The 14,177-nt window shown below is 47.3% G+C and overlaps 1 protein-coding gene across 3 annotated transcripts in view; it reads left to right on the top strand.

The window, feature by feature from the left end:
* Window positions 1-13,417: 13,417 nt before the first annotated feature.
* The window catches only part of CSNK1G1 (casein kinase 1 gamma 1), an 85,475-nt gene continuing 84,715 nt past the window's right edge, over window positions 13,418-14,177 (top strand). For 2 of the 3 annotated variants that reach the window (XM_042022782.1, XM_042022779.1), the window contains exon 1: window positions 13,418-13,525. The gene's annotated coding sequence lies outside the window, so the exon portion shown is untranslated. The remainder of the gene's footprint in view (window positions 13,526-14,177) is intronic. The other variant, XM_042022780.1, reaches the window with a different exon arrangement.

The raw sequence follows: 14,177 nt of genomic DNA, 5'->3' as shown, positions 1-14,177 counted from the left end.
TCGGGATAAAGCCTGGGGAGTTCATGCAGTCTGTGTTGAGGTTAGGAAAACTCTGGAATACCTGCTTCCTATAGAGCTGCTCCTTTTTCCCAGCCCACAAGGAATCGCTGTGCATCAGTGCCAAAGGTAGTTAAATGAAGTTGTAGGAGAAACCTATTTGAACTGTGTGAAACCAACCTGTCTGATGTGTTTCCTGGAGCTATTTACTTTATGCTGGAAAACACAGTCACTTCCATGGTACCAATTTGCTGCAGAGCTCAGTTCAGGATTTAACCCCTACTGTGCCCTGGGCCGATCCCCCAGTGTGGGCAGCAGGGGAGGGGGGATTCTGCCCCTCTGCCCCACTCAGGTGAGCCCCCACCTGCAGAGCTGCCTCCAGCCACGGGGTCCTGACATCAGAAGGACCTGGAGCTGCTGGAGAGAATCCAGAGGAGGCCCCGGAGCTGCTCCAGGGCTGGAGCCCCTCTGCCCTGGAGCCAGGCAGGGAGAGCTGGGGGTGCTCAGCTGGAGAAGAGAAGGCTCCAGGGAGAGCTCAGAGCCCCTTGCAGGGCCTAAAGGGGCTCCAGGAGAGCTGGAGGGGGACTGGGGACAAGGGATGGAGGCACTTTGGACAAGGGGGAAAGGCTTCAAACTGCCGGAGGGCAGGGATAGATTTGATACTGGGAAGAAATTCTTCCCTGTGAGGGTGGTGAGGCCCTGGCACAGATATCATCTTTCTTGTAGAAATAAGCCAAACTCAGTGTTCCTTTGTTTTGCACATTCATTTCTGAGTTACAAGTCAGAGGGATAGATTCAGATCGTTTCAGTTGTCATCCTTCACATTAATGGAGGGCTCACAACAGGGAAAACAAACACAGGAAATCTGTCTGCATCTGCCTAGTCTTGCTCTCAGCCAGGAGGGATGTATAAATTGACCATAGACTCATTGACTTGTTCAGGTTGGGATGGCCTTTAAGATCATTGAGCCCAACCATTAACATTACGTCTCTTAGCTAAAATCCTTTAGGTGGGTTTTGGAAGAGCAGCAATTTGAAGCCTCTCAGACTTGCTGGATCTTCAAGCTTTCATTCCTCATCACTCAAAATTCCTTCCAGATCTGACTGCTGTTTGTTTGGGTCTATTACAGCAAATGAGAGGAAGTTCTCTAAAATACAACTTTAATATTGTTCATTGACAGTGGCAATTCTGCCAAGTGTAATGGAAGGGTTTGACTCTTCTCAAGACTGGAACAAGCTGCTTCATTGTGCAGCAATCCCATCCCGCCTGATCTTGGCTGTCCTTAGTTACCTTGTAACTGTCTTCCTTTGTAATACACAAGGCCAGTTTAGTTTCTGCAGCTTGTTTTTATTTCCTAGATCTTAGAAGAGCAAGTTTCAATGAGCAAATGAAACTTAAGAACCTTTAACGTCTTATTTTAATGAAGCAGAGGCCACAGGCTTTGTAGTTGTCTCTTTTCAAGTCCGGGTTAGACTTCAAAGGTCTCGCCTTCAGGAGTTTCACACTGACTCGTTCTTGCTGTCGCTTTTTGGCAGGTCACAGCACTCTGGTGTGTGCTGGGGGAGAGACTGGGGCAGCACGTGCTTTAAGTAACTTCTTAGATGGAAAGAAACACTTCCAGCATACCTACTGTGTGTCATTCTTCCAGCTAGTGAGGTTCTTGAAAGTGTTCAAGGCCAGGTTGGATGGGGCTTGGAGCAACCTGGCCTAGTGGAAGGTGTCCCTGCCCATGGCAGGAGGTGGAACAAGGTGATCTTTAATGGCCATTCCAATCCAAATCAGTCTATGATTTTATAGTTCTTCCCCACCCTGAATAATTTTCACTCTCTGGTTGCTCTCACATTTTTCTAGCCATGGCCTACCTCAGCTGGCTTGCCTTCACTGCCAGGTTGGATGCTTTGGAGGCCCTCAGGTTCTCAAAATGATCATCCTGCAGCTGACATCAGGCCTGTAGCCACTTTGGCATCTGATACTGCTTCCCAGCTGTCCTCTGTTTGGAAAGGTTTTGACAGGTTTCCTGCTCTGAAGCAGCTCTGTGCAGTGTTGGCAGCGCTGAGGCTTCAGTTTGACCTGTGATAGATGCAACACCAGTGTGGTAAATCATCGCTGGGCTGTGCTTTGCATCTCTGGGGGGAATATCTCTGCTCAGATCCCTGGTATTCTGTGATTAAAATCTGAAACTGATATAAGGCTCCAAAGCAATTCACAGCCCTTTGTTTTTGTGTGGATTTGCTGGGTACAGCACTGGTACTTAGTGTTTTTTATCCTTTCTAAATGTTAGGAGTTACTGCACGTGCCAAAATGCCTTTGCCTTGTCAAGATCCACAACTGGGAGTGGGATGTTTTGGAACCACTTGTTCTGTTCTTCCTGGTTCTTCAGCTTTAAGGAGACAATGAGATTGAAGGCAGGGGTTTGGGGGGAACTTGGCTGCTGTGGTGATAGCTACAGGTTTTGGCTGGGGCACCTGGGGGTCATGGCATCCTCTTGGCTGGGGCCACTGCAGGGGCAGGTTTGGTAAGAGCAGCGATGTGCAGGGTGGCTGTTGGATGTTCAGGGAGCCTTCTGTGTCACCATCTGTTTGCAGAGGCATCAGGGGATGGAGCGTGACTTCAGATGCCTTTTGGACCGTAGACACTCAACATTTAATGTGAGAAACCTTGTGCCTGGTGTGGTCATCTTAGTAATCCTGGCTTTGTGTTCTTGAGCTAATGCTTCTGTTTGGGTTTCTGGCACCAAAACAGGTTCTTGAGCATCTCTGAAGGCCTGTGGGGCTGAGGCAGATAGTTCAGAAATTCCCCAGTGGTGTCCTGAAACTAGATTTTTTAACTTGTTTTTTCCTATGGGTAGATTCTTGCAGTGATCCTGGACATCAAACCTCAGTTGAGTGCTGTGGTCCTTCCATGGGCTCGTGGTTGATACTGATCCTGAGACCTAACACAGTTGAAGCAGCTGAGTCACCCCTGCCTTTTTGGCTTGGAAAATTATTAAATGTTAGACAAAGCTGTTGGCTTTTGGTAACCTGGGGCTCGTCTTCACAAACTGTTCAATCAGCCTCTGCTAACATTTACAAAACCTTGGAATAATCCCCGAGTTCCTGTCGATCCACTCTTGTGTAGCTGTTAGAACTGTAGTGTGAGGTGTGGTAGAGGAGGAAATGTGCTTGCTAAGGAGGTGTTCTAAAATACATTTGTGCTGAAACCCCATCTGTTAAATCTTCTTGAGCTCCTCCTGCCGACTCTGAATGTAGTAGTTTACACATTGGAGCAAAGCAGCCCAAACAGGACTGCCGTGTCCTGGTGCCGAGTTTGTGGGGTTCTCAGAGACATCTCCTCTTTGATGGACGGGGTTTGGGCTCCCCATTAATAGCTTCTAGATCATTCAGAATTAAATGGAGTCGATCTTCCATGGGATTTACCCTGGGACCAGTGCTCCACACCAGTATCCAAGCTTCCCACAATTAACAGACTTGCCTGAGGCACAGGTGGCTAAATTTAGTCTTCCAGCGAGCTTGGTGTGACCTTGTGCTGCAAGGACTTTTTCTGCTTGTGTCTCTCTCAACACGTAAACGCCGCTTTTGTGTGGTGGACGGAGTTTTGAGGCTCGACGATGCCAAGCAGCTTTTAGTGTTTGTCACTGACCAGCGCTTCCAGTGTGGCTGTTAGCAGGAATTAATTCCAGATCTGAGTGCAGTGCGAAAGGTCCACGAGTGATCTACAGGTACAAAGCCATCCTCACTGGTGGGTATTAGGGCTTCAAAGGAGACAGACATGATGTGGTGTGTAGAGCAGATTACTTGCTAACAAACATTTCTAATTGACAGCTACGCTGAAGATTAGGGGTTGAAAGGAGAAGTTGAATCAAAGCAACTTCATACAGATGCAATTTCCGAACTGTGGGAAAGGTAATGTTTGCCTTCAAGGTAACATGAAGCTTATCTGTGCAAAATAGCACTTTACTTCAGCTTCTGGGAGAAGTTTGTAGTGTGTGTGAGATGGTGCACAGAGGTGGCCAGTTCTGGCATCTGCTTCCTTGCGTGGGTTTGCCTCCTTGTGTGAAGTGAGACATCCTCCATGTTCAACTTTGGCAACTTCTCGTTGAAGCTGCTTCTAATTAAATACATAATTCAACTTACGAGCATAATGAAGAAGATGCCTTCAGTGTGTACTCAGGCTTCTGGAGCTCTTCTGCCATCCTCCAAAAATGCCAGACTCCTCTGAAGTTGGCAACATGCTGCCAGCTGAATGGGAGAAGTTGCTGGGGAGTTGAACAGGATTTTCAGGTGTCTGCCACGCTGTTCAGGAGCACAGCGAGTGGTGTGGGTTTTTTGCCTTGTGAAAGAAACTCTTTTGCAGGTGACTGGGCAAAACCCTTTTGGTTGGCATGGGCATGGCTTGGAGCTGCTGGGACTCATCTCCCTGGTGTTGACTTGGTTGTTGTTGGCGTGCTGGTCTCTTGCTTGCTACAGATAGAACACATGGGGTTTTTTTTTGGAAGGCTGAAATACTAATCTGACTAAGAATTAGGATTGCTGAGTGATACACTGAGTGAACTGCAGTGGGTGAGTGTGTGACTACTCCTATTGTGTTGTGCGTTTCTGGTCATTGCATCTTCACCAGGGTTGGGAAACATATGGGGAAGGGAAATAGAGTTGAAGGCAGATGAGCAGCTGCCTATCCTGGGGAGTCTGAAATGCCTGAGACTCTTAGGATTGGGAGGATCTCTTTAAAAAGCAGGCAGCAAACTTCTGAATGTTGTTCTGGGGCTGTGTAGAAGCTGCTGGTTTAGGAGGTTGGACAAACAAAAAAAAGTGTTTGGACAAACCCAGGATCAGCATGTCCATAAAATGAGTGCTGGTAGGACTGGGCAGTTGAGTCCATGCCAACATCTGTAATCCAGCGGTGGCAGATCCTGGAGCAGCCTGCAGAAGTTTGCTGCTCCCTGGATCATCCTCAATTGTTGTGGACAGAACTGACACAAGTGTTCTGCTGCTATTAATCCCACCTTTATGAACCTCCTGCCTTTCCAGAATCCTGGGGCAGCATGAGGAGGTGGTATTTCTGAAGAGCTCTGGAGGATGCCTTAGGGATTCTTACAGGAGGGGAAATCTCCAGCTGTTTCCAGGATACTGTCCATACCTACAGGGCTCCCCTGCTGTGCTGTTCAAAGGAGATTTGCTGTACAATGTACTGTGGCTTATGAGTAAAAACATTCCAGGGGGGATAGGTAGAAACGGAAAGGAGGGAAATAAAATCAGAAATTAGGGATGAAGAAAGGAATTGAACATAAAGTTCTTGGTCCCTTTAAAAGGGAAAAATTCTTGAAATTCCACCTTTCTGTGCAGAAAGTGGGAGGAGGTGGTCATAATGCCTCTCTTCAGCTTTCCCAGTGTGGGATCCAGCAGGCAGCTGGGCTGGCAATCAGCTGCTGGCCCAGAATGGGGCAGGGACAGCCAGGAGTGAAGCAGCACATGTTGATGTCCTACTGTGTGTCATACTAATTACATGCAGTGTATATACACGTAGGGATGATCCCGATGTGTCCCTGGGGCTGTTTTGCTTGTGTTCGTGTCATGGCTGACCAACTGTGGGTTGCTTTTTTAGCTTCCTGCTCTGTGCCTGCTAAAAATCTAGTTTTAATCAGACTGACCTGTTAAACCAGTGATTTTAAGCACGGATGAGGAGCCATTAATGTAGTTTCATACCTAAACATGAAACTTGGTATTTCAATACTTTCCCTGGGATTGAAACGTCCTGTTGTGGAATGTTCACAGCTTGAAGGCTTGTTTGGTACCTCTGCAGAGGTACCTGCTGTGCCCAAAAGGGGAGATTTTGTCCTGCCTTTCCCATATACTGCTCGTCAAACCTGTTCCTGAGCTTCTCTGAGTTTCTAACCTGGCACAGAGCTCTCCAGGTATTGTTGGGTCGGTTTTCTCCTGTTGCTGTAATTAGTTAGCCTTGCTCAGCAGTGGGTCTGATAAGGGGAGAAACTACCAGGAATTCCTGCTGGGGGTTCCTGCAACTCTTTGGTTGCTCCATGTTATGAAGAGCACATGTTAAGTTTTCCTTCAGAGATGCTGTTTCATCCTGGTGTCAGTTCTAGACTGCCAACATCTTCCCAACCTTTGGGGCACATGTGGGGTTCACACATGGCAGAGGAGAACCAGAAGCAGCAAAAACCCTGAGGTCTCCTAAAACTCTTGAGGAGCAGCAGAGGCCCTGAGGAATGGAGACTACTCAGCGTAATTTAGTGTTGCTCCCTCTGTTTAGAGAGCTGTGGTGTCACCTGAGCATGTGATGAACTTTCTGAATCTCTCGAGTAGGGAAAAAGGATTTTAAATATCTGCATTTGGGTTACTGACTTGTGCTTAGGTCTGAGGAGGGGTATGAGCTGAGCTGGCTGTTTGAAAGAGCATTAAATCAAGAGTCTGTTAATGATTGAGTAAGCCCATGTAGTAAGGGGGAAATGTGGAGCAAATCATTGTTGCTGCTCAGGTTAGGAGCAGCGAGTGCTCCAACAGCTCTGTTATCCTTTCTTCAAAAGAACATGAAGAACTGAAGCAGTTCACCTTCAGATGTGAATCAAAGGGATCTTGGAAGAAAACTCCTTAGACTAGATGGGAAATTATTTTTAAAGTTTTTTTTTTTAAGTATTACTGCGTGATGGTCTGGGTTGAGATTGACATCTGGAGTGGGAACTCGGCCATGTCTGACAGCAAGTGCCATTTAGCACGACTTTAAACTTACCTTAGGAGGGCTTTATCCCTCTTCCCAGAGGCACTGGGAGTGGGAACATTTCTTGTGCAGATGCTGGACAGATATTAACTGTGTGATTCATGTAACCTTGAAAGGGATCCTTGGAAAAGAAGAAGATAATAATACAAAATATGAGGAAAGTGCACGGTGATCATGGTAATAGGGAGCGTGTGAGGCGCGTACTGTGCGCTTCAGAGGGGAGTATAAGGTGAGTGAGTGCTGGGTAGAGGCACTTGGGGCAGATTGTGATCAGAGTCTTCCTCAAAGCCTTTTTCCATACAATAATGAGAGTTCAAAATCCCACTTCTAAATAATTTTCATAACTCAGTGTTTAGTCGAGGTGGATGCTCTGTTTCAGCCCTTCTCCCTGAACTCAGGGCACCCAGACCCTTACTGGGCACTCTGCTCTTGCTGCAGGGGAAGCCAAAAGGGAGAAAACTATTTCTTTCCAGTAAAAAGAGAGTAAAAAGCAGATGTTTCATATTAAGATACGTGCTTGTTTTTCCCTGAGCCACACGCTCTCTTTCTTCCAGGCTACTGTTCATTGCACAGTATCTGCAGCTGCTGCAGGGGAAAAGGTTAAATCATCTCAAAGTGAACAAGTAAAGTACTCCTTGGGTGGGCTTTCCCTGTTTGAGTTTCAAGCTCTGGAAGCTGTACCAGGCAGGTCAGGGTTTGGGAGCAGAGGCTCACGTTGAAAGGATAAAATAGAGTTCTCTTTGTGAGCGTCCTCAGCTGTCACATCTCTGTGCTTCCAGGCCGAGGTGTCACCAAACCACATCATATGGAATGATTGCTGCTGGAAGCACGTAGTGCAGCTCCATGCTGGGAACACCTCAGGTACAGTCAGGGAAAACATCTCGTGAAATTTAATTTAGAATAAGCAGGACTCTATTCCTGATGAGTCAAAAGATTTAAAGAATCTCATTCCGTGATATTCCTGTGTTGCAAGTAGGCTCTACCTGAACTTGCCTTCACGTTTTCTCTAAATTTTGTATTCTTGTGTTATTTGAGGCACTGTTCTGTTCCCTTTCATCACGAAGACGGCTGGCATCAGTTTTGAAGCCTTTAATATTTTGCTGTTAATAAAGTGTAGGCTCCTGTTGTGTGTTAGGGACAGGCAGTTTACTGGGAATATCGAAGCTTCATGTGCTGGGATTGCATTGGGCATGGCATTAGGTAACTCCAAAAAATATTTGCTGTTTTCCTTTTGTAAAGACAGAATCGAGATCTACACCTGTTCACAGCATTCCCTTGCTGTGTTGGAAGTATGTGGGCTACTCATGAGTTAAGGGAGTTGGGAGAGAGATGTCAAATGGGTTTTGTAAGCCGCAGGTTTGTATAATTCTATTTTTTTACCTTGGTGTGAGCTGATGAAGGCTGTTCTGAGCAGTGCCCAAGTACAGTGTGGGATAAAGGCTGACTCTTTCTTCAGCTGAGCAGAATGAATGTAGATGTCAGCTTTAAGGTGTATGCAGGGAGGAATTTGCAAATTACTGAGTCCAAGCAGGAGCTGTGCTTCAAGTGCAGTTATGAAGGCATTCATCTTTCTGTCCGGCTCTTCCTCAGGCATTGAATGTGTTTGGTTTTGGCAAAAAGACAGCAAAATCTACTCAACAGTGTATGACTTTTCCCCCTTTGACCCTGCTACTTTCCATGTTTTAAGGGCAGACAGCCTTAATGTGTCACTGAGGTCCTTTCTGCTTCACTGCTGCTCTGCTGGTTTTGATACCTACTGATAATCAGCAGATAATGTTGCTGATTTACTCACAGCAAAATGCTGTTTATTGAGTCTGTGCAGTCAAAGTTCGTGTCTCTTCCCCTTCTGCCAAGAAGTGGTTATTTACACCTGTGTGACGTTGAAGGGTCAGCAGGGGGTAAGTCAGGTCACAAAGCCATCAGGGGTGCGTGTGGCAGGACAGTCCACTCCTGCTGCCCTAAGGTCCAGAGAGGGTTAAATGGAGCTGGTGGGAGGTGGGCTCAGATGTTGTTCAGGTAGCCAGGGACTCTAGTGGCTACAAAAACTTTGTGTGAGTCTGGAGAAGAACTGGACACACGCTCGTGAAGAGGCTGCCCTGGGTGTTCTTCACAGAATTGTAGAATGGCCTGAGTTGGAAGGGACCCACAAGGATCAGCAAAGTCCAGCTCCTCACCTTGCACAGGACAACCCCAGCAGTCACACCCAGAGCACTCAGATGCCCAAACTGACTTGGGGAGGCCCAGAAATACAAGCCACTGGAGGTGGAAAAATGCACAGAGAAGTTCAGTATTCTTGCTCCCTTTCCTTCCCAAACATCTCTGCACAGCTACTGTTCCAAACTGGAGGTTAAGCTAGCTGTGCCCTATCCTTTGGTTCACCTCTGTGCCTCTTGGAGGACGTGACATGAGGTGTTTCACCTCTGAACTGGATCATCAAATCCAACTCCTGGCACCGCACAGACACCCCTGCAATCCCGCCCTGTGCCTGAGAGGTTGTCCAAAAGCTCCTGGAGCTCTGGCAGCCTTGGGGCCGTGACCATTCCCCTGGGGAGCCTGGGCAGTGCCTCACTGAGTTCCCCCTCTGGGGGAAGAACCTTTTCCTAATATCCAACCTAACCCTGCCCTGGCACAGCTTCAGTTTCATATATTTAAAGGTTTGTGCTGAAGCTGTCTGGCAGAGTTGAGGTGTCCTGAAGGTGCTTTAATGGTCTGCAGAGACCTGATACTTTTCCGTATGGGTGTGGAATGCTTTGGTTGAGAGTCTGCTCATGTGAACCCCCCACTGATCAAGGACTGATGGGTTGCTTTTGAGATAAGTCACTTGTTTTTGCGGAATTACACATCCCAGAGAATTACACAATCCTGGGCACTGCTAAGCTAGGTTCTCACTGAGCTCAACACAAGAGCATCACGCTGGCTCTCGAGGCTGCTTTCCATCATCTAATGCTGGTGGGAGCCGTTGTACCTTTTCTGCTGTGCTTGATGGTGTGAACACTTTGGAGCAGGGCAGTGCCCATTAGGTTGGAATTTGAATATTATTCTTGTGCTTTAATTTGGGAAGAGTACAAACACCTCGAGCCTAAAGATGAGAAGCTTTTTTAAAGTGTTACCCAGAGTTTTGTGCTGCTAACTGGTAATAAAATAATAATGAGCTGAAGTACAAAAGATCCAAGAACTGTCTGTGTACCAGCTTCCTGGGAGAACTACGGAGAAGTGGATTTGTAGAGTCACCTTCCCTGCTGTGGCAGAAGCCATGTCCTCCTCGGGGAGCCAAAAAGGGGCTGTGCTCTACCCCCACCTTGGAAGCACTGTGCCACAGAAGTCACACCTCCTGGGTCAGGCTGGCACATATTTCCCCAGCCCCTGGAGGAGATGAAAGACCTGGTTGTGTACCCCAGGTAGCAAATATCAGCTTTTCACACGATGCCTCCAAGGACGTTAGCTTTTACTCTGAAACTGAAACAAACTTCTCATCTGCTCCTTCCTTTGAAAATTAATGGGGAAAACAACCTGCAAGGCTTCAAGCTTCTGGTGGAGCCTTGTTCTCTCACACTGACAGCTCAAAGAGGTTGTGGGGGTCTTTGTGGCTTCTCCAGCCAGTGTAGTGGTGTTTCTGTGATTCTGTGATATCCAGATAATGGTTTAGGTTGGAAGGGACCTCAAAGCTCATCTCGTTCTGACTCCTACCATGGGCACGGACACTTTTCACTAGACGAGAGCCCTGTCCAGCCTGGTCTTGACTACTTCCAGGGATGGAGAGTCCACAATCTCTCTGTTCCAGTGCCTCACCTGGAAGAAGTAAAGAACTTCTTCCTGAGGTGGCCTTTGAGGGCTGACCAACATGCTGCTTGCTGGCCATGTGCTGGGAAGAGACGGCTTTGCTGTGGTTCTGTTGACTGGTGCAGAGGGGCTTGTCCTGAATACAGGTGTGTGGGACCCGTGCCCAGCTCCACACCCCTGAATGCTTCATGTCCTCCTGCCTTTGGCACTCTGGAAAATAAGTAACTCTTCTTGCTGAAGTGCCTGGTACGAAGCAGAGCGTCCTTGTGGAAGGATCCTGCACAACCCCTGCATGGTTGTACAACGTCAAGGCCTGTTCAGCTCCAGGTGTCTCTCCAGGCCTGAGGCCTTGCTGGAACCATCCAGGCTAGGACATGTCACAGGAAGTGGGCTCAGTGTCTGGAGCTGCTAATGAAGCACAAAAAGAGTTAATTATTTGTCAAGAGCTAGAAAGGATCCCTCTTGCTATTCATAGTTTCACACTTCCTCTTTCACTGTCATTCTTTGTTCTGCCTTATTCTTCCCTTCACCCAGGGACCTGGTCCCTGGATTCTCCATGATGTCAGGCTTTGGGCATCGAGGCTGGATGGAAAGAGAGATGCTGGAGCTCATTACCATGATAAACTGGTGCTCTGACTGGGCTGTCCACATATTCTCACTTGCTAGCCACTGCTTTCTGCTGCTGCCAGAGGTGCCTTTCTGCTCCATGCCATACTTGCAGCTGAACGAGGTTCCTGCCTTCCCAGCCACGTTTAACATGGGCAGGATTCCTGGATGTACGGCCAGGGAAAGGATGGAGACCAAGCTCCTCATTTTGAACCTTGGGTTCTCTCCAGATGCTGGAGTCACATCTGTGTGAATGTGGGAGTCGTGTTTGCTGTGCTTCAGGTCAAAAGCTCTGTTAAAAAAGGTCTTGAATGAGGTGGGGATGGGTTTTGTCACTTGGCCTTGCCAGTAGGAAGTGGCAGAGTCTGACCAGCGTGGGGATTTTCCCACGTTACACTTGATCCTCTGTAACACGCTGGTTGTCTTGTACTTTGAGCAGAACATGAATAATGCCTAACCCCCTGGTTCCAACCTGAACCTCAGAATGGCATGAGATGACTTCCTTACCTTTATTCCTAAAGTGAATCATTGTACCATGGAGTGTGTTATAAATAGGCTTCTGTTTCTCTTCCTTGTTTGGAGTCACCACCAAATGCTGGGATTGGTGGAAGGAAACTGAGTAAGTTTCTGGCCAATGAACCCCATCTGGAATTTTTATGCACAGCTTTTGGTTTTCTTTCTGAGTTTAAGTAGGGCGTGTTCCAAGTGGCAAGAGAGAAGAGCTGAAAGGGTGTTCAGCATTTAAATATGTGGACTGTCATGTTAATGGGATGCTCCAGTTCTTTGCCCAGGAGTGGATGACAAGTGACTAAATAAAGCTGCAATCCCTGTTTTCCTGTGAATGGGTGCTTGTGTTTTTCCTTTCTTGTAGGTCTTGGTTTGGTACAAGTTTGGCTGGTTCTTCCTTGCTGCAGCCTCTGACCTGGTCAAATAACTTGGAATGACTTTAGTATCAAGTAGAACAAAAGTTGGCCTTAAATGCTTCACAACAAATTTAATATTGAGGACTACGTTCAGCTCCCTAATGCCTTTTCATTTGAGAGGAACGAGCACCACTGCTTGCACACTGGAGTGGTGGCATATGTTCCTTGCACTGGTGGTTGGCTTCATTCTGGAGCTGGTGCTGGATAATTGTAGAGGAGGGTTAATTAATGATAGCTGTTGGGCTGTGAGGGCTTTCGAAGTCTGCTTCAGCCCCAGTGAGCAATCCTCCAGGCTTCTTGAGGACAGAAACTGTGAACAACATCAGAAGAGCACGGATGTGACCTGGACTGGACTGACCACAAGCTTCTGAAAGGACAGGGCAGAGGTGGACACCAAATTCCTGTGTGCTTCAGTCACAGTGGTGTCACTCAGCAGCACAGCCACAGTGGCTTCGGTCTGTCTTGCACTTCATGTTGGAGAAAGTAAAAATGCTCTCTGGTTTAAGATGCTAATATGGACCTTTACTGTTACATTGCTGTAACAGTTGGAAAAAGAAGGATAAAGTGCTGACTTAACTTGGAGTATCCATTGGGGAGCTGGTTGCTTGTAGCCTGTGTAAGGGAGTCTCCTGTGGTGTTTTAGAAGAACCTTCTTTAGATGACAGAGCTTCTCAGAACTTAGACTTGCTTTTTAAAATTTTCATTTTTGTTAGAACTATCCATGTGTTTTCGTCCAAAGGACGTTACAGGCCCAAGTTTTGAGTACAGAACAGGCTGTGTCTGGTTGCTTTGGGCAGAGTTACCCAGAAATAGTTTCATTTTGGTTTGACTTCCACATCCCCTGTTACAGTGCACTCCCCCTCAGAAATTGCTATTTGGGCCCTGTGCTCTGGAAGGTGTTTTTTAAGGAAAAAAAGTCACAAACGAACAAAAAAAAAAACCCGTTACGCTTCCTTCTGACCAAAGTGCCTGGAGCACAGCAGGAGATGGAGCCAGCCCAGGGATACTGCATCAAAGGAGTTCAGGTTTGGGAACCTGTTTCCCAAGGTGGGGAAACACAGCTTACCAAAAACCAAACCTCCAATTACTGAAGAGACGGAAACATCTATTTTTTAAGAAAACTCTGTCTTCTGAACTAAAGTTCACATTATTTATTGCATGGAAAGCTATGAGTTTGCCCTGATAGAGGGTAAGGAGAATGATTTTCCTATGAGCAGTGGGGTTTGGCTCCATTTCATCCCCAGTACTTGGAAGCTGCCATATCCAGCTGAAAACAAACAATGCCTTTCTTGTTTTTAAGCAGCATACAGTAAGATTGGAAGTCACTGGTGTGAACTGTCGCATGGAGACTTCCTGAAATGTGCTTTCTTCCTTGCCAGGTTCAGTACAGATATGAGTGCCTGGCTGCTCTGCTGCTCCCGCGCCCCAGCGCTCGCTGCCCTGTGATTTTGGATAACAAGCCTAAGAAGTGAGTTGCACCTCGTGTGGTGAGTGTCACATGCCTTTGATATTCTGGAGTGTCTTGGCTTGGAGATACTCAAATATTCCTTCCTAAAAAACCCAAACTCGCCTGTATTTGATAAGAGGCACCTCCCCTATGGAAACAGGGAGAACTGAGGCTGTTCCATCTGGAGAAGGGAAGGTTGTGTGGACACCTCGGAGCACCTTCCAGGATCTGAAGGGGCTGCAGGGAAGCCGGAGAGGGACCATTCATCCAGAACTGTAGGGGCAGGACAGGGGAGAATGACTTCAAACTGAAATAGGGGAAGTTTAGGTTAAATACAAGGAAGGAATTGTTCCCTGTGAGGGTGGGGAGGCCCTGGCACAGGGTGCCCAGAGCAGCTGTGGCTGCCCCTGGATCCCTGTAAGTGTCCAAGGCCAGGACAGGGCTTGGAGCAACCTGGGATAGTGGAAGGTGTCCCTGCTCATGGCAGGGGGTGCAACAAGCTGAGCTTTCAGGTCCCATCCAACCCAACCAATTCTGTGATTCTTTGATTCTCCAAATAAGGCAAGACACTAAAAATCCAGTATGGTGTCTGGATTATCAATGAAATATCTGCCAAGCCTGTGGAAGGACGCTTAGAGACCCAAATGCAAATTGTTCAATTCTTATTCCTTATTTCCATTTTAATTTTTTTT

This window comes from Corvus kubaryi, unplaced genomic scaffold (genome assembly GCF_017639235.1).
Source record: "Corvus kubaryi isolate FWS band 111438036 unplaced genomic scaffold, C.kubaryi_AGA036_p1.0 37220, whole genome shotgun sequence".
NCBI lineage: Eukaryota > Metazoa > Chordata > Aves > Passeriformes > Corvidae > Corvus > Corvus kubaryi.
Note: the sequence above shows the minus strand (reverse complement) of the source record. Positions and strands in the feature narration are given on the sequence as shown.